Below are 27,033 nucleotides of genomic sequence, written 5' to 3'. Positions count from 1 at the left end.
GGGATCACTCAGTGCCTTTGGTCTTCCTTTAGAGCCACAAACCCTTGATGCTCTCTGATCATCACTTTGATGTTTTTATAAATAAAGGAAACAAAATTTTGATTTGTTCCATGGTTACAGCAAAAAACAGTACAATACAGGAAGGGTTCAAGAATTAAATGGTGGACTTGGGCATCTGGCAAAGACCATAGGATTTTCTATGGTATTACCTGTGGTGTGGAAAGTGTATGCCATATCGCTATGGTTTTACTTTATAGCAGGTGCTGGGTCTATAATAAAGGCATTAGAGGGCTATACTGTGGGGCTAGTCTGTGGGAGAGAAAATTATCTTACGGGAGAAGTTAATTTTATCTATTGATACATATTTAAACTAGAAGAAAGACTGATGGACTGGTTTGGTTCAGACTGTTGCTCCCAAGGAACAAACAAGACTAAATTTATTCTTCTTGCTACTACTAGTTTTTAGCCAGCTTTTCCATAAAATGTCCAAGATGGCCTATAGTGTCTGTAATTCAGGTCTAGTGCAAGACTGCCTTTAACCAACAAAATAGATAAGGGGAGCAGGAGTACCACAAATAGGTCTGGTTTTCAGGACATCCACAATGAATATACATGAGATATATTTATATATACTGCTTCCATTATTTGCAAATATATCCTATGCCCATGTTCACCATTGATATCCTGAAAACTAGATCTGTGTGAGGCATGGAGACCAGAGCTTTGCCTACCCTTGGCCTAGGCAGTAACATTCCAGTTCTCAAACTTTTATGGCACTGTTGTCCACAAAGCGGGAAGGAGACCTCAGGCTGGATTTATATTTGATGATTCTCCTCCAACAATTGGGCATAAATTAGCCATAATATGTAGGTGATGTTATCCATCAGTGCCGACATGGATCCAGCTCTCAGAGCTCTGTAGTGACTTTTCTGAGCATATGCTACTACCCCCTTGTATATGGATATTGCCTCGTCATCTGATTACCACATGCATGTGTTCCAGTCTCTCTCTAAAATATTTTCGTTTTGGCCTTATTCCAGGCCTTTCCTAAGTTAATTTTTGCCACTACTACCTTGTCAGCACCTCTGCAGAACATTTTCAGTTCTCAAAAAACAAAACCCAAAATAGAAGATATTATGGGGAAAACCCCAAGGCCAAGAAAACTGTTGTCTACTGTTTCAAGGCCTGTATCTGGACATGGATATCTATCAAACAGGCCGATACAGTACAGTGTACTCTGGCGGAGCGCACTGTTAACCCGCGATTGGACGTGTTTTGGACGATCTAGCTTTACCCCTTATTCAGTAAGGGGTAATAGCGTGTACAAAACGCGCGTCCAACCCCCCCCCCCCCCCCCGAACCTAATAGCGCCCGCAACATGCACATGCATGTTAATGGCCCTATTAGGTATTCCCGCGCAATGCAGTAAGTAAAATGTGCAGCCAAGCCGCACATTTTACTTTAAGAAATTAGCGCCTACCCAAAGGTAGGCACTAATTTCTGCTGGCGCCGGGGAAGTGCACAGAAAGGCAGTAAAAACTGCTTTTCTGTGCACCCTCCGATTTAATATCATGGCGATATTAAGTTGGGGGTCCCGAAAGTTTAAAAAAAAAAAAAAGTAATACGTTAAAAGCAGCCTGTGGCTTGCGGGTTGAAAACCGGATGCTCAATCTTGCCAGTGTCCGGTTTCCGAACCTGTGGCTGTCAGTGGGCTCGAGAACAAACGCCGGCAAAATTGAGCGTCAGCTGTCAAACCCGCTGACAGTCACCGTTCCTTTCAGAAAAGAGGCGCTAGGGATGTGCTAGTGTCCCTAGCGCCTCTTTTTACCACCTGCCCTAATTTTAATAAAATACTGTATCGCGCACACAGGAGAGTGGCCTGTGCGCGCGCTAGCCTGCTCTCCCGCGATTTTACCGTATCGGCTCAATAGTAAGCATTCTCTGTGCCCAGACCATGACTTTTCAAATTGCTGAGGGCAGTTGATGATGGTGGTACTGAGGGAAAGCACTGTCAGATAAGAGCCCAATGTCCTGCTGTGAGGATGAGAAGTGGAGCCACTTTTCTTGTAGTCTAATACCCAGTGCCCCCTCACATGTTTGCCCTACTATATTCCCTTGCTCTTACAATTGCACTTTGTCTCTGTCCTAAGCATGTTAAATGATTTTTATCAAGATATGTATGCAGGGAGGGAATACTGAGGAATATGCACATTTTTTTTCTTTTGATGTATGTGTAGAAAGCAGGAGACTAGAGAGGAACTTGTTCTAATACTAGCAAGCCCAATTTTAAGGCCAACAGGATATTGCATGAAGTAAAAAAAATCTTTTTGGAAAGTTCTGTAAATCTTTCCTCACATAAGTATTTTAACTTCCTTTTTTTGTTTTGCATTCAGATGAAACTTCTTTTAAAAGAACTTGGGCAAGCCATGCATAAATAACCAGCATATAGGGTTGAGTTTTAACAAGTCACTTTGAGGCAAAGTTTTCAAAATTGCAAATTACTGCTTTTGTGTACATCAGAGCTTTCCAAACTTTTCATGTTGGTGACACACTTTTTAGACAAACATAATTTCGGGACACAGTAATTCAGTCTACTAGCAAACCAGAGGTTGTATGCAGTGTAACAAAGGAAAAAAGAAACATCACCCATCCTTATAAAACAAATCAAGAAATATAAAATCATCAGCAGTAAAACTGTACTAACAAAAAGAACATATTTCGAAACAGCTGATGAGTGGAATATCCAATAATTAAAAACTCATATAAAACATTTCCAGATACCAACAAAATATTTCAAAATAGCAGACACAAAGACCCAGTAATGAAAAATAATAAGGATACAAACATTTTTTTGCTCTGCATACCTGGGAACGTTTGATATCCAGGTGTCCTGAGATTGTTCTGAATTAGAAGGAGGAGGGGTGGTTTGCTTGGAACTTTCTCCTCTCTCAGTCACATACCAGCGCTCTCTCTCACACTGGCTCTCAATGACACACCTATACACACATGCTCTCAGTCACTCACATATACAAATGTTTTTTCTCTCTCACTTATATAGGCTCTTAATTACACATTTACACACATGCTGTCTATCTTTTCACGCTTACACACACACAGGCTTTCAATCATATAAATACATGCTGTCTTTTTCTCTCACACACACTCTCATTCACATGCTTACAAACATGCCCTCTCTTTCTCTCATTTACACACAGGCGCTCAATCACATACTCACATGCTCCCTCACCTAAATCAGCTCTCAATCACACACAGACACACATGGTCTCTCTCTTACTTATACACACAGGCTCTTAATCATACATACACATGATTTCTCTCACACACAAAGGATCTCAATCATACACACATAGTCTTTCACACAAACAGGTTTTCAATCACAAACTTACACATACAGGTTCCCAATGGTAAACTTACATTCATGCTCTCTCTCTCACAGGCAGGCTCTCAATCACAGGCAGGCTCTCTTTCACATGTACAGGCTCTCAATCATTCACATACATGCAGTCTCTCACTCTCTCATACACACACACAGGGCCCCGCGGCCGGGAAGAGGAAGTGGAGAGTATCGGGTGAGTGCGCGGCAAGAAGAGGCCACGCTAGTGCGCTCGGCATCGGCCCGAAGAAAAGAAGACTGCAGCGCGGCTCGGAGGAAAATGTTCAACCGCGGCCGATGGGACTCCGCCTCCGCGAGGGCTGAAAATGAAGAGGTTAGCGTTGGGAGGAGGCTGCTGCTGCTGCTGCGAGTTCCCGGGGTGGGGGTGAGAGAGAGTGAATGCTCTTTTCTTCGGGCCGATGCCGAGCGCACTAGCGTGGCCTCTTCTTGCCGCGCACTCACCCGATACTCTCCACTTCCTCTTCTGGGGGGGGGGGGCGGGAAGAAGAGAGCACGCCGGTGCCGCTGACTCCAGCTGTCCTGCCGCGTTCCGCCCGGGCGGAGGAGGACCGGGGAGCAGCTGGGTCAGCGGGAAAGTGTGGCGATACTTGTCTGCGAGCCAGATGCAGCATATCTGGCTCGGAGCCATGGGTTCCCGGTCCCTGCACTTGCCGGTGTGTCACGTGCACCGGGCTTGCGCGACACACCGGCACACCTCAGGCGACACAGTAAAGTGTCGCGACACACACTTTGGAAAGCTCTGGTGTACATCCTCCAACTTAATATCGTGTAGATATTAAGTTAGAGAAACCAAAAGTTTAAAAAGGTGAAAAAAAAAAAGTGCCGGTGGTCAAGTTAAGGAAACGGACACTCTGCTAAGGAGCGTCCGCTTTCCTAACGTGGACAGCTGACTTCTCCTGGGGGCCTACTGCTAAGGGGGTGCGCAATCGACCCTAGCGCCTCCTTGGCAGCGCGACCCCTAATTTAAATATTGCTTGGTGCCCCCAGGAGAGGTGCCTGGGCGCAGGTTAGGAAAGAATGTGCTCAACACTGAGTGCCTGCTTTTGGCGCACTTTTTTTTTTTTTTTGCATTGCCCTCCATGAATTTAAAGGGATATGGGATCTAAGGTAGCATGGTTTTACCCAGAGGGAGGGAGATCATGTAAAAAAAAAAAAAATGTGATCAATTTCTTTGATTGGATGATCAGAGGTGTGTGTTAGGCATGGTGTACTTAAAGTTCAAGTAGATTTTGTTACTGTCCCAAATGGTAGACTCATAAATAATGTGCAGCTTTAGATTGGTCAACTTGTTGGTGGACTAGTTTAGGAACTGGTACACCGATAGACAGTAGAGGATGAGGGTACAAGGTATTTTCTGAATGGTGTGGCTCAGGATCTCCTATTTTTGAGAGTGATATTGCAGAGGTATTGTGGGGGTTTGGAAGAATTTACTGGCATGCTGCCAGATCATACTTCACCTCTGGAAGATCTTTTATACTCCAAGGATGTTGAAATATATATATTATTTAATACATGTTAGATTGGTTGTCACTACAAAATAAACCAAATGTTGCTTTGATTCTCCCAGGCATACTTAAATTCTGCCATGGTTTTGATTACTACTTTTCTAGATGTCTTACTATCTCAGTGAAAAAAATATTTCCTGAAGACAAGCAGCTCAGCCAGCCATACATATGGTACATGTGACTACCATGTACATTAATTGGGTCACTTTTTCCAGAGCTTTGTGGAATACCTTTATCACTTTTTTTTTAAACTTATTTTTATTTTAAATTACTTATCTGTACACAGATATAAAAACACTCAAAAAAAAAAAATTCAACTGGTGTTGTCTAGTAGTGTCCAGATGTACTAACTTCAGTGATTAAAATTTTTAAGAAATTATTTGCTGATCTTAGTGCTTTAATGGTTTTATAAATCTTTAGAACATGTTAAACTAAAATCCATAATTAAGGAAGTTAAGGAAGCAAGTTTAATAAAAATCTGCCACTTTATTTGTAGGCGGTGGAGGGCAGAGAGTACTGGAGTGATATGCTCACCCAGGTGTGTGCTTGTCAAAATCCTTGTTGCAGCATTTTGCACCTGTTGCAGTTGCTAGATCACATTCACTGGGAGACCCATATATAAGGCACTGCAGTAGTTCAGTCTTATCAGAACAGGGGCCTGGCATATACAGTGTGTGGTCCTAGGAGGCTCTTTCCTCAGAAGAGATATCTGGCACCCACTTGTTTTAAACATTAAGGCCCAAGGCTTTGCTTGCAAGAGAATAGGAGCTCTAAGGCCTATGCTGTCACCCAGTCAATACTAGTATAAAGCTTTTAGTAGCTTAAGAGGAAATAGCAGGAATCTTTCATTCAGAAAGTCAAGAATGATGATTTTAAAAAGTGGTTGGCCCATTTGTAACCTCAGACAGCTGGGTCATCTGAATTGTGAGCGATAGTTACAAATTATCTCTTTTGTGGTCCCTCCAAATCATCTGCCCAGAAGAGCATTCAAGCTTGATCATTATATGTAGCCTACCGAAATGTGAACTCTTTCTTGCTAGGAAGAACAAAGGCTCTCTCCGTTGATGAGCGGTGTTGTATTAACCATGACACATGGGTGACACAATCTCTCCAACTCTGTAAATATTTTTTGAGTGCATTGCTGCCTCCTGAGCCTCTCTAGTTTTGTCAGACCTTCTGCATGGACGTGCACCCTATTTACTTCATTCTTCTCTGAAGCTTTTCTTCAGACTTTTTCTCATTTTTCAAGTTGCCTCAATAGCCCCTCAACAAGCACTTTTCTGTGCAAACAAAAAAAAAAACCAAAGAAAAGTGTGTTTCCTTCTGAAAATTAGCCCACCAAAACTACAATTACATCTAATTTGTGTGCAGATCTTTTTCCAGGGAAAATATGTGCACACTTTTGAAAATGCAAAAGTGTATGCGTAATTCTGAATCCTGTCTACAAGGAAACCGCTTCAAACTGCGGTTAAAAGAACATGCATGTAGGAGGAATTAGGAATGGCAGTTTCATGGTGAAATTGGAATGGGAGAACCTACATATTGGGTGAGCAATTCTGTTTTACCAGCAGGAATGGCTTTGAAAATTACCCTCTAGTTGTCTGGAGTTGAGAGCAATGCTGAAGTTCTAAAGGCTTTCAGAAATTAGATGGCTAACAAAATTCTCAGAGTATATCCGGATAACCTGGTAGTTATCTTCTGTCTGAACAAGAAGGAATGGGATAGGATCTCCTTTCCTATGTAGGGAGACTGTCTAGGTCCTGAATTGGACAATCTCTCTTGGGATGATCCTGAGAGCCACATGCTTGACAGTACAGGACACTTGGGCAGTTTTGCAAAGCCCACATAGTTGCAAAGTATGCAGATACTCGTACTGCATGTATTTTGTATCTAATTTTCTGAGAAATTACCCAGACATTTTTAGCCAGGCAAAGGGCAATTTTCAGACATGTCCATTTAACCTGTCATCTCCTGGATACCCACAAATAATCCCAGGCTGAAACTGAATCTTTTTGAGTGGGGTCTTTGGAAAACGCCTAATACACGAAAGCAACTTCACATAGCTTCAGTTTCATTTTGAGCCTTTCTTCGGCTTCATATAATCTCTTGTCTTTGGCCTCTTCTATGGAAAATGCTATCTTCTGTTACCTTATTGAATTCTGTGAGAGATTTGAATATTCTCTTTTCCTTTCTTTCTCTTACAGAATACATCTCAAGCTCCTTTAGCTTGGTTAAATATGGCTTATAGTTAGGGATACAATTTTATATTAGGTCCTTATTTTCTGGTTTTTATTTAGAGGAGAGGTTTTTAATTTTCTGTTGTACCTCCCCGCCCCACCACCACCACCACCACACGCACACACAGCAGCAGAAGAGTTTACTCACCTGAATTTGCCATCTCTGCTGGTTCGTTTAATCATATGTTTTGAACTGTGGTGCCAGCAGGTTCCATAAGATTACAGGGAGCCTTGCAGCCTGAAGCCAGCTGACAGAGGAGGCAGATGCAGGTACTATACGACTCATGTTGTCTGCCCAGAAGTCATTCATGATGAAATATAGAACCAAATTGATATCTAGCTTTTAACCTCACTTCTTTTCAATTCTTGATGCTTATCACATGCATTTTTGTATTATTTTTTGTCTGCATCGCTTGCACTGCTGTACCATGCATCAGCCGTCTTTTCTGTGAAGATATATTTTCTGATATTGTTCCTGGGTCTGACCCCCTTGAAGCCTTGTATTGTGACCTCTTGTTTTAGACTATTATTTTTCCTCTCAAGGGTCTGGGGCATAGGTGCCAGATCGTGGGAGAACTGGGAATTGGGAGAAGGAAAGGAGGAGGAGTTTCCTGTCGGATAAAAAAAAACAAAACATTCCAGCATTTTAAATAGTATCCCTCTCTTACTGTATTTAGCTGTCACTATTAATCTCTATTTAGATACTAATATTGGGGCATATAGGATCATTTAATAACGAAGGACAAGTAAGTTCCAGAAAGTGTCCTACTTAAACCAGCTTGACCAAGGTTTTAACTGTTTAACTCCCACCCACCCACCCCTAGGTTTGTGTTTCTGATATAGTCTGCCTAAATTCATAATTGGCAACAAGATAAATTAATAAAAATTGGTATTTCTTTAGCTGTTAACCATCAAATAAATTACCAAAATGAGGACTAATGAGGGAGTTGGATGGACCATTAGATGACTGAGGGGTTAAAGGAGCTCTTAGGGAAGATAAGGCCATTGCAGAAAGACTAAATGAATTCTTTGCTTCCGTGTTTACTAATGAGGATGTTGGGGAGATTCCAGTTCCTGAGATGGTTTTCAGGGGTGATGAGTCAGACGAACTGAACGAAATCACTGTGAACCTGGAAGATGTAGTAGGCCAGATTGACAAACTAAAGAGTGGCAAATCACCTGGACCGGGTGGTATGCATCCTAGGGTACTGAAGGAACTCAAAAATGAAATTTCTGATCTATTAGTTAAAATTTGTAACCTATCATTAAAATCATCCATTGTACCTGAAGACTGGAGGGTGGCCAATGTAACCCCAATATTTAAAAAAGGCTCCAGGGGCGATCCGGGTAACTATAGATCAGTGAGCCTGACTTCAGTGCCGGGAAAAATAGTGGAAACTATTCTCAAGATCAAAATCGTAGAGCATATAGAAACATGGTTTAATGGAACACAGTCAACATGGATTTACCCAAGGGAAGTCTTGGCTAACAAATCTGCTTCATTTTTTTTTAAAGGGGTTAATAACATGTGGATAAAGGTGAACCGGTAGATGTAGTATATTTGGATTTTCAGAAGGCATTTGACAAAGTCCCTCATGAGAGGCTTCTAAGAAAACTAAAAAGTCATGGGATAGGGGGCGATGTCCTTTTGTGGATTACAAACTGGTTAAAAGACAGGAAACAAAGTAGGATTAAATGCTCAATTTTCTCAGTGGAAAAGGGTAAACAGTGGAGTGCCTATATATAGATATATAGATATATGATCTGGAAAGGAATACAAGTGAGGTTATCAAATTTGCGGATGATACAAAATTATTCAGAGTAGTTAAATCACAAGCGGATTGTGATACATTACAGGAAGACCTTGCAAGACTGGAAGATTGGGCATCCAAATGGCAGATGAAATTTAATGTGGACAAGTGCAAGGTGTTGCATATAGGGAAAAATAATTCATATTAGGAACTACCACCCAGGAAAAAGATCTAGGAATCATAGTGGATAATACATTAAAATAGTCGGCTCAGTGTGCTGCAGCAGTCAAAAAGTAGGCAATGTTAGGAATTATTAGGAAGGGAATGGTTAATAAAATGGAAAATGTCACAATGCCTCTCTATCGTTTCATGGTGAGACTGCACCTTGAATACTATGTATAATTCTGGTCGCCGCATCTCAAAAAATATATAGTTGCGATGGAGAAGATACAGAGAAGGGCAACCAAATGATAAAGGGGATGGAACAGCTCCCCTATGAGGAAAGGCTGAAGAGCTTAGGGCTGTTCAGCTTGGAGAAGAGACGGCTGAGGGGGGATATGATGGAGGTCTTTAAGATCATGAGAGGACTTGAAAGAGTAGATGTGACTCTGTTATTTACACTTTCGAATAACAGACTAGGGGGCATTCCATGAAGTTAGCAAGTAGCACATTTAAGACTAATCGGAGAAAATTATTTTTCATTCAACGCACAATAAAGCTCTGGAATTTGTTGCCAGAGGATGTGGTTAGTGCAGTTAGTGTAGCTGGGTTCAAAAAAGGTTTGGATAAGTTCTTGGAGAAGTCCATTAACGGCTATTAATCAAGTTTACTTAGGGAATAGCCACTGCTATTAATTGCATCAGTAACATGGGATCTTCTTAGTGTTTGGGTAATTGCCAGATTCTTGTGACCTGGTTTGGCCACAAGAACCTGGCAATTACCCAAACACCTAGAAGATCCCATGCTACTGATGCAATTAATAGCAGTGGCTATTCCCTAAGTAAAGTTGATTGATAGCAGTTAATGGACTTCTCTTCCAAGAACTTATCCAAACCTTTTTTGAACCCACTACACTAACTGCACTAACCACATCCTCTGGCAACAAATTCCAGAGATTTATTGTGCGTTGAGTGAAAAAGAATTTTCTCCGATTAGTCTTAAATGTGCTACTTGCTAACTTCATGGAATGCCCCCTCGTCCTTCTATTATTCGAAAGTGTAAATAACCGAGTCACATCTACACTGCTGAAAGAAAGATTAGTGAACTATCTAGAGTCCGAAGAATTGCTGGACCAGAGGCAGCATGGATTCACCAGGGGAAGATCCTTTCAAACAAATCTGATTGACTTTTTCGACTGGGTGACTAAGGAATTGGATCAAGGAAGAGCGCTCGATGTCATCTACTTGGATTTCAGCAAGGCTTTTGATACAGTCCAGCACAGGAGGCTTGTGAATAAAATGAGAAGCTTAGGGGAGAAAGTCTGATACTTCTCTTTCAGTGCTTATCCAGTATAGCTCTCTGCTTCAATGGCAGGGGGAATGAAGAAAAGTGGATCTATATACAGACAACAACCAACAAGGACAAAATTACATAGTGTAACTTGGGTGTAGCTTGCTTATTGCGGCGGTTACTACCCCTAACTAATTAAGCTATTCACTTAGATGCAGTTTCAACACTGCTCTCTATATTAATGACGGGGGTGGAAGGGAAATAGAACCAAAAGGTTACTAAGGGCCAAGAGTAACAGATAAGTATGAGAAAAAAAAAAAGAGTGCGAAAGCTTGCTGGGCAGACCGGATGGGCCGTTTGGTCGTCTTCTGCCGTCATTTCTATGTTACTGTAATTTTCTATGGATCTGGGGGTTTTTTTGTTTTGTTTTTTTGTGCTTTTTCAGGATTATATTAAAACCTGCTCCTTTCTTAAAGTTCAGGCCAATGACTGTTTTGGTGGCCATCCTTGGAATTGTCTTCACCTTACCTGTATCCTTTTGGAGATGTTCTCCAGAATTGCGCACTTACATGGTGGTGTCTGATCTTTACATAGGCAATATTACTCCCGTCATCCTTCCAGTGATAGCTCTGTATACCCCCAGGCCAGATTTTGAATTAAATGTGGAGGATGATGGGTCTGTGTGACAGTGAATAAAGCAAATACATATTACTGAGCTAACTAAAATATTGCTCCTCTAGTTTGTTCTGCAAATATATTAACATTTCCATTTCACTAAATATGATGTGAATTTGGTTCATGAATATCCGGTCTGTGCTTTATCAGTAATTTAGAATGACCTAAGTATATTCTGGTTTAGAATAGCTGCTTGGGAAGCTTTTCATAAGTTTACATAGGGTTTATAAGAAGCAAGCTCTTTAATTGAGATCGTGCTTTGCATTCAGATAATGCAAACTGTAGCAAGGAAAATCAGTTGGTCTGTTCGCAAGTTTGAAAGAGATTGTCACATTGCTGTTTTTAAAAATTTGAAAGATCAGTGAGTTTGACAGTTCGAACGTTGCAATTTTCCTGGTCTCGTTGCCTCTCCTCCTTCACCGTCAATCATAGTAGTGTGTGCCCTCAATTCTGTTTTCTTTTTTTTTTTTTCTTGCAGTTGACAAAAGGCAGTATTTTGGAGCTCTTTCATATTGTGCATTTTGGGACCAGCTGTTAGCTGTATGAGTGAACTGGATACCAGAAGAGAGACAGTACATTGTAAGTATTGCAATTTTGCTATACTGCACATTGCAGTGATCATAAATGCTGAAATGATACATTACATAATAAACATTATGAAAAATGATTATGCAACTTCTGCATTGTTTTCAGTTAGAGGAATGTGTCAAGCAAGATAGCTTCCTGTAAGTGTATTGAATCAAACTGAAAACTGTCATAGGCTATTTTAGGAAGGGTATTGACTGTAAAGTGACTTTTTTCCTGCCCAATGTTTTCTTCAGGTCTTATTTCAAGAGCAGCATGCATCTGCCACAGTGTTTCCTGCATTTTAAGTATTCCGTACATGAAACAATTTAAAACATCAGAACTGCATAGAGACCAAAATGTCAGCATCCCTGTTTTCTTGATTACTTTTCACTTTAGTCTTATTCTTAGGTCTCTTTTCATTGTGTACCAGTTTATTGTGGCATTTGTATAGCTCTCTATATCAGTCTGCCTCAGAAGAAATTGCATGTGGTAACAAGTAGTCTGTGCTCGAAAAACTAATCTAATGAATCACACTTGTCTGCATTGCATGTGTAGTTGAAAGCTTCTCTGAAAACTTGCCCTTTGCAATGCTGCTTTGCCTGATAGGAATTGCTGCAATTGAAATAACCTCATCTCCTTCCCCAAGACCAAGTGTGTTGCTTCTGCGATGTGTCCGAATTCATCTCTGCCCAACAGGAGACCTGAAGTCTCCTAAACCTACAGCTTTATACCTTTTCAAGCTTTCCTGGCAAGTAGATTAAATCTTTTTCTCCGAGGACAAGCAGGGTGGTAATGGAACTTTGATCTCAAAGAATCTAGAGCTTTCAGCATGCCCTACTGAGCATGTGCAGCTGTAGTCATCACCCTGTGGTCCCCCCCCCCCCCCCCCCCTCGGCAGTCTTTTTTTCTGTGCGGACCCATGTGGTCGTGGGAGCCATGTGTCTCATGGTATTAAGCTTTTCTTTCTACCTCAGTCTTTGTAAGTGATTTTTCTAGAGCTGCAGCTGTTTTCTTTCCTTTAACTTTCAGTAGTTTTATTCCTTTTCCCTTTCATTTCTTCTTTCCTCTGCTGCCAGCCGCATGGCAGGCCTTTCATTGTGCAGTCTGACAGTTTATTTCTTCCCTTAAAAAAAAAAATATTGCACTTACAGTTTAGTAACTGTCCTATCTTTGCTCTGTTTTTGTACCTTTTGTCCAATACTGGCAGGAATGACTAGGTGATCCATGTAGGACGCTGAGCCTGGGTACTCACCTGAGTTCTACCCAGGCAGGAGTTCCATGTCGTTCACCAATTGATCGGCATTGATGGAGGTCAGACAGTGAGGAGATCGAGGACTAATACTGTTCTTGTGGGTGGGGTGGGGGTGGGGGGGAGAGCTCATCTTCCCCGCACTCAAGGGTACTAGTCTACCCGAGCAGGAGCCCTGGATGACGTAGCCTCCCTTTCTGTTTGCTAATGATGGCAATGCAGTTTTTCTGGGAGAGAAGGTGAGCAGGAGCCCGGCCAAGCAGCTTGCTGCCGCATCTTCAGTGCCATGCCCGGTCACGGTTGCCAGTGCACATTTGTGACCAGTGCATCATTGATCTATTGCATCAGTGTTAGGGCCATGTTGGGGACCAGCATTGCCATTGAGCACCATGGTCACCCTTGATGCTATCAAGGTGCTGGGACGCCCTTGATGCTTCTGATTGGTGGTTGATCTTGGTTCCTCCCGAGCTCCGAGAGCCAGTTGAGTGGTAATGCTCTCCTTAGGTCGTTCTAAGCCACAACAGGTAAACTTTAAGATTGTCTCCTGTCCAGGAGTCACCTTGATACCTGCTGAGCTCAATGGGCCACTCTGGCTAGCCATTCTCGTCTGTGGGACCCTACTTCAGTAAGGAGGATTCTAGTCCATTTAATTGGTGAGTATGCCTTTCAACCTATCGCCATATCCATGGCTGAAGGAGTTGGGGGATGAGGACCCCTGTAACAGAGGTGCTGCTTTTGGTTGCAATGGCTTGCAAGCTATATTTCCCCATGTTAGAGAGAACCCTGTCTGCGGACTGGGGCGTCCTGGTTCATGCAATGATTGTTCCATTACTGGACCACCTGCTTCCTTGAGGGAAGTATTTGCAGTCTGAGGTATTAATACCTAAGTCAGGTGCTTGGCAGGCTGTTCAGTGATCGCCTTAGCCTTGCCCCACCCTTGTTACCCTTAGGGTTTCCGGGCCGGTGAAGAAATCCTGCTAGACAGGGGTGGAGTGTTTTTTGATTTCTTCCCTGGGGAATTTAGTCTCAATTTCAGCTGTTCCAAGTAGGCTGAGTGCTCTGTCTCGGTGGGTAACTCCTTACTAGAATCGACAGTGAGTTATTTGCTTGTGTTTGGGATATACAACCTAGCTACTTGTGCTTATCCTAGCAGTCCAGTGGGCCTACCTCTTTGTGTTCTTGCTTCCTCTGACTTCCAGTTGGAATGTCAGGGGGAGGAGAGGAAAAGCTAAGGCATTCCTGGTGTATTTATTTATTTATTTATTTATTTAACACTTTTTTTATACCGACCTTCATAGTAATAACCATATTGGATCGGTTTACATTTAACAAGGGATATAACTGAAGCGTAACTAAAGTAAATTAAACAATAGAGGTGAATAAGGCAAAGTTACATTCAACAAGGAGTAAGAACTTGGAAGCTTACGTAGCTGGAAGAAAGTAAAGGCAGGTAATAATCAAGAAATACAATAGAGAATACGGGTTAAACCTTAAGGTGCTTTATATCTGTGTAAACCTGCAGGGAATGTTCACCACATTTTCCCACTGTTTTAGCCAGGCTGGCCATTACTGCCTTTAGCTCTTCTCCCTTCACTAGGTTGCCCAAATTGCCTTCCTTCTCACCTGACCTATCCCGTAGACAGGATGCATAGTACTGCCATTGACAAGGTGCAGTGTGGATGAGCTTCAGTCCTAACTTCTCTCCTTGCTTGGGAGTTTAGGCTAGCATCTGATTCAGGGGTTGCCTACATCCCTTGAAACTCTTGTTGCTGTCCTGTATGGTCAGCTAGTTCTGGTGCTTCGGCATGTAGGTCTGTCCCAGGCCTTGCCATTGTGCTGATTATTCTCCAAGTGTTGCTTGGACTTTCTGCCCATTGTGCCTATCAGCCACACATGGGCACACTTTTGCAGAGACATTCTGTCCTCCGGATGGCAGTGGACCACTATTTCTTTCTGGGGAGTTTTTCGGAGCCCAGTTGGGTTTTCGGTTGTCTTCTGGCACCAAAGGAAACTGTGTGGTCTTCATCCAAGAGTCCTTCTTTTGATTACATATCTAGGCTTTCCTGTACCCAGGAGGTTCCAGACCTGCTGCTATTGTCAGGGCTTACTGATCTGAAACCCTGCTTGTAATTTTTCCATGATACAGAGTCTGCTTCTGCTTGCACTCGCATCACTCCTCTGCCTTAGGCACCCCTGGTGTGCATGAGGGTTTTGCGTCTTAGTCATTTATATGGTTTTACTTTGTAGAACCCAACTCTTCTCCAGCCTGGATCCCTTGTGGATTGGCTGCCTCACAGACAAAAGAGAGACGGGTAGTACTTTCAGCACTGTGCATTTTCCTGCTTTGTCCTGCTCGGACAGCCTACAGCTAGGGATTCACCCATGTGTGAGGACTTCCATCCTGCTTGTCCTAGGAGAAAGCAGAGTTGTTTACCTGTAACAGGTGTTCTCCTAGGACAGCAGGATGTTAGTCCTCATGAAACTCACCCACCTCCCCATGGTTCTCCATGTCTTAGCTATATCATGGACTGAGGGTCTCTGCCTAGAGGGCAGGGAGATAACTACAGCTGCACATGCTCAGTAGGGCATGTTTGAGAGCTCTAGAATCTTTGAGATCAAAGTTCCATGCCGGGCGCCATCTGGTGTCACCCATGTATGAGGACTAACATCCTGCTGTCCTTGGAGAACACCTGTTACAGGTAAGCAACTCTGCTTCATTATGACCACACTCCATTGTTTTTCCTTCATTCTTTTCAAAATATTTCAACTTTCTTGATCAGTGCGATACCTGCATGGCATTCTGATACAGATTAGTAAAGCAACACTGTGATTTATTGGAATGGGAATGATAGAAGTGCCTGAGGGAGAAGATCTTTTCAAAAACAAAATACTCATTTCAACTGTGTAGCTGAATAGCATGATCTTTTATGTTTTGTTGATGAGGAAGTAGAGATTGTTCCAGAAATAGCATCTTATAGCTTTTCAGGTTGCTTTTTTCAGTCTCCATTTTAGCTAAACCTTTACAGATGATTTAATCTTTAAGCTATCTTGGAGTAGTTTTGATATCAAATGGATACATTCAAGAGATTATTTTGTAAGAAGAAAACATTAGCACCTTTCATAACTAGAGAAGTTATAATCTAAATATAATTGTTAGATTAAACGCTGTTTTAGGGCTTTCAGAAGAGATTTAATAGCTGGGTTTTAGTTGCATAATTGTGATAGCATTTTACACAATATAAAATGCTTGGGATGCTATTCATATTTAACAATACATGCATTGTTCTGTAATGAGTTCATTCAAAAATTAGTTAAAAAAACCCAATCTGTTCTATAATAATTTTTTTAGTCTTCAGTACAACATGAAAAATAAGTTGGTGCTGAATATGAATAGTAGTGCTATAACTATAAGTGCCCCAGACTCCTCTCCTCCAGCTCTAACTAAATCAATCCCTAGATTGTATTTGACTATTTATTTTTCAGACATATTTTGCAACATCCAGCTATATGTTGTTCAGCGCAGATTACAAACTATCATTCATAAATCTAAAAAAGCACATGAAAATTGCATAAAAACAAGACTAATCTCTTAGAACCTTAAGCTACCGTCCACCTGGACAAAATGGTCAGACAGATGATGAAATGCTAAGAGAAATCAGTGAAGCAAATCAATTTGGCAGTGCAATAATAATAGGAGATTTCAATTGCCCCAGTATTGACTGGGTAAATGTAACATCAGGACTTGCTAGAGACATAAATTTCCTGGATGTAATAAATGATTGCTTCATGGAGCAATTGGTTCAGGAACCAACAAAAGAGGGAGCTATTTTAGATTTAATTCTTAGTGGAATGCAGGATTTGGGGAGAGAGGTAACTGTGGTGGGGCCACTTGGCAACAGTGATCATAACATGATCAAATTTAAACTAATAACTGGAAGGGGAGACAATAAGTAAATCTGGAGCTCTAACACTAAACTTTCAAAAGGGAAACTTTGCTAAAATGAGGAAAATAGTTAGAAAATAAATGAAAGGTGCAGCTGCAAAGGTTAAAGGTGTTCAACAGGCTTGGACATTGTTTAAAAATACAATCCTAGAGGCGCAGTCCATATGTATTCCACACATTAAGAAAGTTGGAAAGAAGGCAAAATGATTACTGTCATGGTTAAAAGGTGAGGTGAAAGAGGCTATTTTAGCCAAAAAAAAATCCTTCAAAAATTGGAAAAAGGATCCATCTGAAGAAAATAGAATAAAACATTAGCATTGTCAAGCTAAGTGTAAAACATTGATAAGACAGGCGAAGAGAGAATTTGAAATGAAATTGGCCATAGAGGCAAAAACTCATAATAAAAACTTTTTAAAATATATCCGAAGCAAGAAACCTGTGAGGGAGTCGGTTGGACCATTAGATGACAGAGGGGTTAAAGGGGCTCTTAGGGAAGATAAGACCACTGCAGAAAAACTAAATTTCTTTGCTTCCGTGTTTACTAATGAGGATGTTGGGCAGATACCAGTTCCGGAGATGGTTTTCAGGGGTGATGAGTCAAACTGAACGAAATCACTGTGAACCTGGAAGATGTCGTAGACCAGATTGACAAACTAAAGAGTAGCAAATCACCTGGACCGGATGGTATGCATCCTAGGGTACTGAAGGAACTCAGAAATGAAATTTCTGATCTATTAGTTAAAATTTGTAACCTATCATTAAAATCATTGGAGGGTGGCCAATGTAACCCCAATATTTAAAAAAGGCTCCACGGGCGATCCGGGTAACTATAGACCACTGAGCGTGACTTCAGTGCCGGGAAAAATAGTGGAAACTATTCTCAAGATCAAAATCATAGAGCATATAGAAAGACATGGTTTAATGGAACATAGTCAACATGGATTTACCCAAGGGAAGTCTTTCCTAACAAATCTGCTTCATTTTTTTGAAGGGGTTAATAAACGTGGATAAAGGTGAACTGGTAGATGTAGTGTATTTGGATTTTCAGAAGGCGTTTGACAAAGTCCCTCATGAGAGGCTTCTAAGAAAACTAAAAAGTCATGGGATATGAGGCAATGTCCTTTTGTGGATTAGAAACTGGTTAAAAGACAGGAAACAGAGTAGGATTAAATGGTCAATGTTCTCAGTGGAAAAGGGTAAACAGTGGAGTGCCTCAGGGATCTGTACTTGGACTGGTGCTTTTCAATATATATATATAAATGATCTGTAAAGGAATACGATGAGTAAGGTTATCAAATTTGCAGATGATACAAAATTATTCAGAGTAGTTAAATCACAAGCATACTGTGATACATTACAGGAGGACCTTGCAAGACTAGAAGATTGGGTATCCAAATGGCAGATGAAATTTAATGTGGACAAGTGCAAGGTGTTGCATATAGGGAAAAATAACCCTTGCTGTAATTACACAGTTAGATTCCATATTAGGAGCTACCACTCAGGAAAAAGATCTAGGCATCATAGTGGATAATACTTTAAAATTGTTGGCTCAGTGTGCTGCAGCAGTCAAAAAAGCAAACAATGTTAGGAATTATTAGGAAGAGAATGGTTAATAAAACGGAAAATGTCATAATGCCTCTATCGTTTCATGGTGAGACTGCACCTTGAATACTATGTACAATTCTGGTCGCCGCATCTCAGAAATATGTTGCGATGGAGATGGTACAGAGAAGGGCAACCAAAATGATAAAGGGGATGGAACAGCTCCCCTATGAGGAAAGGCTGAAGAGGTTAGGACTGTTCATCTTGGAGAAGAGACAGCTTGGGGGGGGGGATATGATAGAGGTCTTTAAGATCATGAGAGATCTTGAACGAGTAGATGTGACTCGCTTATTTACACTTTCGAATAATAGGACTAGGGGGCATTCCATGAAGTTAGCAAGTAGCACATTTAAAACTAATCGTGGAAAATTATTTTTCGTTCGACGCACAAAGCTCTGGAATTTGTTGGCAGAGGATGTGGTTAGTGCAGTTAGTGTAGCTGGGTTCAAAAAAGGTTTGGATAAGTTCTTGGAGGAGAAGTCCATTAACAGCTATTAATCAAGTTTACTTAGGGAATAGCCACTGCTATTAATTGCATCAGTAGCATGGAATCTTCTTAGTGTTTGGGTAATTGCCAGGTTCTTGAGGCCTGGTTTGGCCTCTGTTGGCTTGATGGACCCTTGGTCTGACCCAGCATGGCAACTTCTTATGTTCTTATTTTCACAGCATAGTTCATTTGAAATAGTGTTACACAACCCTGGACCTGCAATAAACACAGCTTATATACAAGTTTCCTGAAGCTTATATTGTTTAATAGATGGAGCAACTAACAAATTTTGTCTCAAAGATCATAAATGACGAGTCGTTGATTAGGATAAGTTTTTATCCTTAAAATCTCATTAAATAGTACTTTATTAACTTTATTTAATTTATGTATTTAAAAACTCTTCTATACCGTCGTTGTGTTGGGTAACCATTACAACGGTTTACAAAAAGGCACGATAATGAAAAAATGAGTGGAATAGATTACAGATTAACCATGTGCCATCATAGAATGGTAACAATTTAGTATAAAAAAACTGTGTGTAAGTTAAGCTTGTTTGTTAGGAACATATTAGGCGGTTTTAATTTAACATTAAAATGCATTTGTAGGTTACAAGTAATGACTTCTAGTTTGGTGCGTCCTTATCCTTCAACTGTTTTTCTCCTTATCTTTATCTCTGTAAAAACTGAATTCTACATTGATGTCGTGGTTGTGAGCCCTACTGGGACAGGAGCTGGAGCTTCTTCACCTGTTCCAGTCCCATTCCCCACAGGCTGAGCCTTTGGATTCCAGGGGAATGGGGCTGGTACAGGTGAAGCTTCAGCCAGCAGACATTATCTGGGTTCAGGCCAATGATCAGAGCAAGTGGCAATACAGGAGCAGTCAGAATCCAAAACAGAGGTCAGAAGCTGAGAATCGGGCCAAGACAGACAAGACAGGTAGAGGCAAGACACTAAGGGACTAGGCAGGGCAGGATGGACAAGGCAGAAAAAGAGACTAGGTAAGGGCACAAACAAGGCGAGGCAAGACAGCGAGAGTACGGGACAGCAGGACAAGACACAAGGAATAGCAACACGCACTGTAGAGCAGGAAGACCTGTTGCTGAGGCAAGAATCCAGGGTTCATAAGAACATAACATAAGGTATGTCATACTGGGTCAGACCAAGGGTCCATCAAGCCCAGTATCCTGAGTCCAACAGTGGCCAACCAAGTCACAAGAACCTGGCAAGTAGCCAAACATTAAATGAATAAATCCCAAGCTACTAATCCTTATTGATTACTAGCAGTTTATGGATTACTGCTCTAAAAACTTATCCGAACCTTTTTTAAACCCAGCTACTCTAACTGCCGTAACCACATCCTCTGGCAATGAATTCCAGAGCTTAATTATGCGTTGAGTGAGAGAATTTTCTCTGATTTGTTTTAAATGAGCTGCTTTCTAACTTCATGGAGTGTCCCCTAATCCTTGTATTATCCGAAAGACATTTATATGTACCCATTCAAGTTCTTTCATGATTTTGTAGACCTCTATCATATCCCCCCTCAGCTGTCTCTTCTCCAAGCTGAACAGCCCTAACTTCTTTAGCCTTTCCTCATAGGGGAGCTGTTCCATCCCCTTTATTTTGGTTGCCCTTCTCTGTACTTTCTCCAGTGGAACTATATCTTTTTTGAGATGCAGCAACCAGAATTGTACACAGTATTCAAGGCGGGCTCACCATGGAGCTTGTATAACTACACTCAGGTCATTTTTTGAAATGTTTTAATGGACTAATTGTCCAACTTTAAAAATGGTGCTTTAATCTGTCCTTTTAATGATAGGTGTGACTCCAAAATCAAACCTAAATCTCTAACTTCCGTCTACTGGGAGCAAAACATCACCTATTTTAATTTGTGACATACTTAATGGGAGGGAATACCTTTCCACCCATAATAGTTTTTTCCACATTGAAGGGCAATATGTTATTACTCATGCATTTACTAATGATCTTAAAATAATTATTGCTTCTATCACCACTATTCCAAAAAGCCTCATATTGTGCTATAAATTTAACATCTGCATAAATTTAAGCAATAACCAGGGATAAAAGTTTAGCTAACGGCTGTAAATAAATATTGGACAACTGCGATCCCTGTGGTGTTCCTGAATTCATCTACTTCCAAAGTGAACATTTTTTACCTACCCTCACCTGCTGTTTCCTATCAGACAAATGACCTCCACCATATTAAAATGGTTTGTCTAATCGCGATCCTCTCAATATCATAATCTACCGTACCAAATGCAGAGGAGATATCTAATTGTACTAATGCTGCTGACACTCCATGTGCAATTCATCTGTGCCATAGGCTTTTCTAAAGCCAAATTGATAATTATATGGAATACTTTGATCTCAAACACATTTCTCTCTAATCTTTGCAATGGTGGGCAGATTGAGCAGTAATTAGTAAGTTTCAATGCAGACAGATTTTTTCTGAACTGGTCTTGACAGTAGCTCTTTAAAGACTCTGGTTTTTTTTTTTTTGTTTTGGTTTTTTTAAGCAACTTTCCTGAATTGCTGCATTCACTATCTGCAACAGATGTACATAACTATTAGCTTTTAGGATATGAATTGTGATGACTGTGTGTTGCCCAGGAATGAATGAGGGCGCAAGCCAAGTTACATACTGTATTCTCTTTAGTTTTCATTTTTCATTTTGCTAAATTTCACCTCTGTGCTTCCTTTTGTATTTATCTGTTGCCCCGTTCCCCCTTTCCCTGTTTATTGTAATTTTCCACCTTTTTTATGTTAAAATGTAAACCGATATGATGTGTATTTTAATGTCTGTATAGCAAAGCTCTTAAATAAATAAAATAAAATAAAGCCAAGGCCACCGCTGATACTTTACCTAGGCCAGCCACCTTTCCTTTGGGATGAGCCTTCTGGGGCTGGTGGCCAGCAAGGCATGAAAAAGTGGGGTTAGACCTCTGCATAAATTGGGAATGAGAGGTCTGGAACAGGATATGGAGCAGAAACAACCGGAAATACAGGAGCCCATGTAGGAGAACAAATAGGATCTTTGAAGGTAGAAGATGTAGTTTTCTGGGTACAGGAACAGAGCCAGGTTATGAGGAATGGAAGATAGGAACAAACTCTGGCAACTGACTGCATTAATGTCAGTACAGGCCTATACAGGAAATAAGATGGCCTCCAGGGAGGAAGGGAGGAGCACAGAGTTGGGAGGACTAGACAGTTCAAGCGACTCCAGTGGCAACTGCAGACTGGTGGAAATCTTGTTTACTTCCTGTGGCTGATGACTTGGTTCGCAATAATTTGCAGAAAACAGTGACCCAGCATTAGAAATTCACTGACTATCATTGTAGATGTGAACCCCAGTTTCAGGTTAGCGACAGTTTTGCTGTCCACAAGGAATCTACATCTGAAGCTACCTTGTGCTAAGTTCAGCCCTAGGTTCATAAGGCCATATGCTACTGTTGAGAAAATGAATCCCCAGTACTTGGTCCATTGGAAGGGAAAAGAGCCCCGACGAAAGATCTTGGTTGGACGCATCTGACCTCCATGCGCCTCATCTTTTGAAGAAATTTCTTGCTAAAGAATGCAAGCCATCCCTGAAAGGGGGGAGGGGGAATGTAAGGAGCAAGAGAGGCTCTGAGGCTTCCTTGTGTGTGAGAGAGAATGAATGGGTGCCTGCTTGGTGTGTGTGTGTGTGTGTATATATATGAATTGGGGGGCGGTTGCCTGCCTGGGGGGGCTATGTGTGTAAGAATGAATGTGTGTAATTCTCCACACATTACACACAGACCCCAGGGGTCTGTGTGTGAGAATTAATGGGAGTTTGCCTGGAGGTCTGTGTGTGTGTGTGAGAATGGGAGCTTGCCTTGGGGTGTGTATGTGAAAATGAATGGGAGCTTGCATGTGTGTGTAACAACCCCCTTCCTCCCCACCTTTCAGCTCTGCCTGCCTAATCCATGACAATCTCGGGGCATCTGGAAATCAAACGTTCCCAGGTATGGAGAGCAGGGAACTTCTTAAAATCCTTACTAGTTTTAATTATTGGGTATTTGATATGTCTGTTTTGAAATATTTTATGGGTGTTTGGAACATTTTTTATATGAGTTTTTAAGTATTTGATAATGTTCTGTTTAATTGGAAGGGAGATGCTGGCCCTTGTCTTCAATAAGTGCCAATAACGTGGCCCTTTAAAAAAAAAAAAAAAAAAAAAAAAAAAGGTTTGATCACCCTTGCCCTAGCTTCCATAATCTCCTCCACTTTGAATTCAGGTTGGCCATCCACCAGAACTGGATCCAGAGGCGTTCCTTGCCTGTTGAAAGGATCTGGCATGGCCGGTTTTAATAAGGAGATGTGAAATAAAGATGGTATTTTAAGAGTGGTGGGAACCTGAAGAAGCATGGTTATTGGTTTAATTTTTTCAGCAGTGTCATATGGTCTTATATACCCAGGGCAGAGCGGAGCATCGGACATAGATTCCTTGTGGACAACCAAACTTTGTCACCATCCTGAAACTGGGGTTTACATCTATAAAGGTGGTCAGTGAATTTCTAATGCTGGGTCACTGTTTTCTCCAAATTGTTGCGCACCTGTGCCCAGGTCTTCTGTAAATAATCAGTTTAGGTCATTGGCTGCAGGAATTTCCATAGCCAGTGCGGCAGGAGGTAAGCAAATAGGGTGTTAGCTGTAAACTGTGAAGAATGCTGAGACCCTCATAAATTCACTAAAATGACTCTGCTGAGTAAACTCAGTCCATGGGAGCAACATGGCCCTATCATTTTGATGAGTAGAGATGATCTAATGCAGTGGTCCCCAACCCTGTCCTGGGGGCCCACCAGCCAGTTGGGGTTTCAGGATATCCACAATGAATATGCGTCATGGAGGCAGTGCATGCAAACTTTCTCTCATGCATATTCATTGTGGATATCCTGAAAACCCGACTGGCTGGTGGGCCCCCAGGACAGGGTTGGGAACCACTGATCTAAGGAACTGCTCAATGTCTTGTGTAGTCCTCTTTGTAAAGCCATTTGCTGAGGATGATAGCTTGATGAAAATTGCAAACTGATACTTAGATCTTTACAAAAGGCCTTCCAGAATCTGGCAATGAACTTAGGGACCTCTGTCAATATGATAACTGTCAGGACACCATGTAAGATTTAAAGTAAGAGCTACCACATTTTCTGAAGTACTCAATATGAAGAAAAGGTTTTAGTTGTTAAAACAAGTAAATATGCAGGGATGGCTGTAAGATTTAAAGTTAGTCTCCATAATAAAGACAATGGCTAGTTGAGGGACTGAAGGCAGCTTAGAGATGTGAATGGAATGCACAATTCAGGGGAAAAATGCTCTACTTACCACCAAGATGGCAGTTCAGTTAGTAGAACTGGGTAATTGCCAGGTTCTTGTGGCCTGGTTTGGCCTCTGTTGGAAACAGGATGCTGGGCTTGATGGACCCTTGGTCTGGCCCAGCAGGGCAATTTCTTATGTTCTTAACTTGGAAAATCTGTGGAGAGGTGAATCTACGGTACAGAAGGAATTGGAAGCTGGTGCAGTTCACCCAGAAGTTTGACACAAGGGACTTTGGTTCTAGCACATACTCGGACAGTCACCTTGCACAGGGCCGGCACCAAAAAAAAAAGCCCTGAAAATCAATTCAAAAGTTTTCTTGATCCCTGGATGTCCAGTGAGTTTGGAATCATGCCTGCATGTAAAAACATGTGGGTGGAAAGTATCCTATAGAAGGTTCCTGGATCAAAGATTCCAGGTTAATTTTCTCCATAAAATCACTCTTCACTGTGTTTGCAATGATCCTGAAGGCTGGTATGATGGGACCTTTATTGCAAGATTCCGGAGCCTCCTCAGGCTGATAATGTGTTGACTTTAGCATGCTTCGAGCTAGAGCGGTAGATAATGAACTGAAAATGAGCAAAAAAAATGGTTCAGCAGGCTTGCGGGGGAGGGTTCAAATGTTTCATACCTTTAATATAGTGACCTTCATATTTCAGTTTTTATTATAATTTGCATATTTTATTTTATTTCTGACTTTTACACTGATTTTATTCTTGTATGTTATGTTAAAATAATTTTTCCACTGACTTTTTTTGTTAAAACATTGAAATCCCCAGGCAAAATAAAAACTGAAAATGAAGGTCCCTAAATATAAAGTTTATTATTGTCATTGGAAAGGTGGATCCTTTCAACAGATGTCTCCACTTTTCCAAAGCCTACTTAATAGCGAGGAGTTCTCTATTTCCTGCATCATAATTCCATTCTGCAGGAGAGAGTTTACCGGAAAGGTAGCCATACAGGTGGAGCTGAGAATCTGGATCAGGTCTTTTGAAACAAGACTTCACCTGCACCAATCTCAGAGGTGGTAATTCTAAGATGAAAGGCTTGGCTGGATCACATGATTGAAGTGGATGCAGAGAGTTGCTTCAGTTCTTCAAAGGCCTGCTGAGCTTGGGGGATCCAATAATTTTTTAGTGTGCTCTTATATAAGGGCAGTAAGTGGAGACACTACCTTTGGAGAAGTTTTGAATGAAGCACCAATAATTAGCAAAGCCCAGAAAACGTTGGCATGCCTTGAGGCCCAACTGTACTGGCTAAGTACTGATTACCTTAGTTGGGTCCATCTCAAACACTTGAGCCAAGATTATATACCCCCAAGAAATGGTCTTGCTTCTGTTCAAACACACTTTTCTCAATCTTGGCCTAAAACTGGTGCTGACAAAGAGAGAGAACCTCTATTACCTGTGGCTTATGATTGGTCAGATCTGGGGAGAAAATCAAAATATCATCAAAGTAGACCACTGCATATAACAAGAGGAGGTCTTGAAACACATCATTGACAAAGGCTTGGAATATAGTAGGAGCATTACAAAGTCCAAAGGGCATGACTGTATACTTGTAGTGCCCTTCTCTGGTATTGAAGGCAGTCTTCAAGACATCCCCCTGTCTGATCCCTGTCCCCCCACAAGTCCAGCTGGTAAAAATTTGTATACCTTGGAGTCTATCAAAAAGTTGAGATTAGCAGTATGGGTTAGCAATCCTTAACCATAACTGTAGCCCCAGTAATCAATACAGGGCCTAAGGGATTCATCCTTCTGTACGAAGAATAATTCTGTGCCAAATAGGGGACTTTGACAGTTGAATAAAGCCTTGAGCCAGATTTTCTTGAAGATATTCTGACATGGCCTTAGTTTCTGGACTTTACAGTGGATATGTCCAGCCACTTGGGGGCATATTTGCAAAAGCATAGTCCTCATAGGAAGGCCTGGGGGAGTTTCTATTACAGAGGCCATAAGAGTGGGGGCTAAAGGCCTCTGGTCCAGAACACACAAAGGTAAGCAAGAAAGAGACTAACAGACAATCTGGCCTGAGTACCAGTTGATGAGTGGGTTATGTAACTGAAGCCATGGTAATCCCAGAATCAGGAACTTTTTCAAGAGTCACATACCTACAAGAAGATTCAGATTCACTATGAACCATGGCACCTCTTTGATTCAGGGGCTGTCGGTCAATGGCAATACTGAGATACAGTGTTGAGGTGCAGGATTGGGCTGTATAAGAGTTTCATGCTGGCAGACAAAATCCAAGCTCATGAAATTGCCTGCTGCCCCGGATTCAATAAGTGCGAGGATCCCTGCTGAGCCTAAAGGCCAACACAAGAATACTGAGACCAAAAAATGCTTAATTACATGATTGAGGGACACTTCAACAAGGTCTAAAGGAATCTGCTCCTGTCAGTCTGGTGATGAAGGTGGACCAAATCAGGGTTTACATAGATCATTTCTAACTGTCTGGAATCAGCACAAAAGCAGCAAAGTCCCAGCCACTTCCTTCGATTTTTCTCTGTTTGGGAGAGGCAGGTACCAATATGGCCCAGTTCCTCAGGCAGTGGAACAGGGCATAGGACTCATAGCAGAATGTTTGAGCTCTGATTGTTGTTCATGAATATAGGCATAATGAGATCAAAGCTTCCAGCAGGTCAATTCATTCTTGATCTGATCTGCTAATCCATTCAAGAAGGCTGCAACGAAGGCCTCATTCCAGCCCACCTCTGCCACAACTGTGCATAATTCTACAACGCAATGCCCCATAGTACGGGTCCCTTGCTTCATATGGAGGAGGGATGAAAAGGCTGAAATCAAG

General features: G+C 41.5%; 1 protein-coding gene across 4 annotated transcripts in view; it reads left to right on the top strand.

Moving 5' to 3' along the window:
* Positions 1-27,033, top strand: part of FAM49B (family with sequence similarity 49 member B) — a 424,918-nt gene that overhangs the window by 204,697 nt on the left and 193,188 nt on the right. For all 4 annotated transcript variants that reach the window (XM_029592024.1, XM_029592027.1, XM_029592026.1 and 1 more), the window contains exon 2: positions 11,511-11,611. The gene's annotated coding sequence lies outside the window, so the exon portion shown is untranslated. The remainder of the gene's footprint in view (positions 1-11,510; positions 11,612-27,033) is intronic.

The sequence above is a fragment of the Rhinatrema bivittatum genome, chromosome 2, assembly GCF_901001135.1.
Source record: "Rhinatrema bivittatum chromosome 2, aRhiBiv1.1, whole genome shotgun sequence".
Taxonomy (NCBI): Eukaryota; Metazoa; Chordata; class Amphibia; order Gymnophiona; family Rhinatrematidae; genus Rhinatrema; species Rhinatrema bivittatum.
The sequence above is the reverse complement of the archived record's forward strand: the minus strand, read 5'-3'. Positions and strand labels throughout refer to the sequence as shown.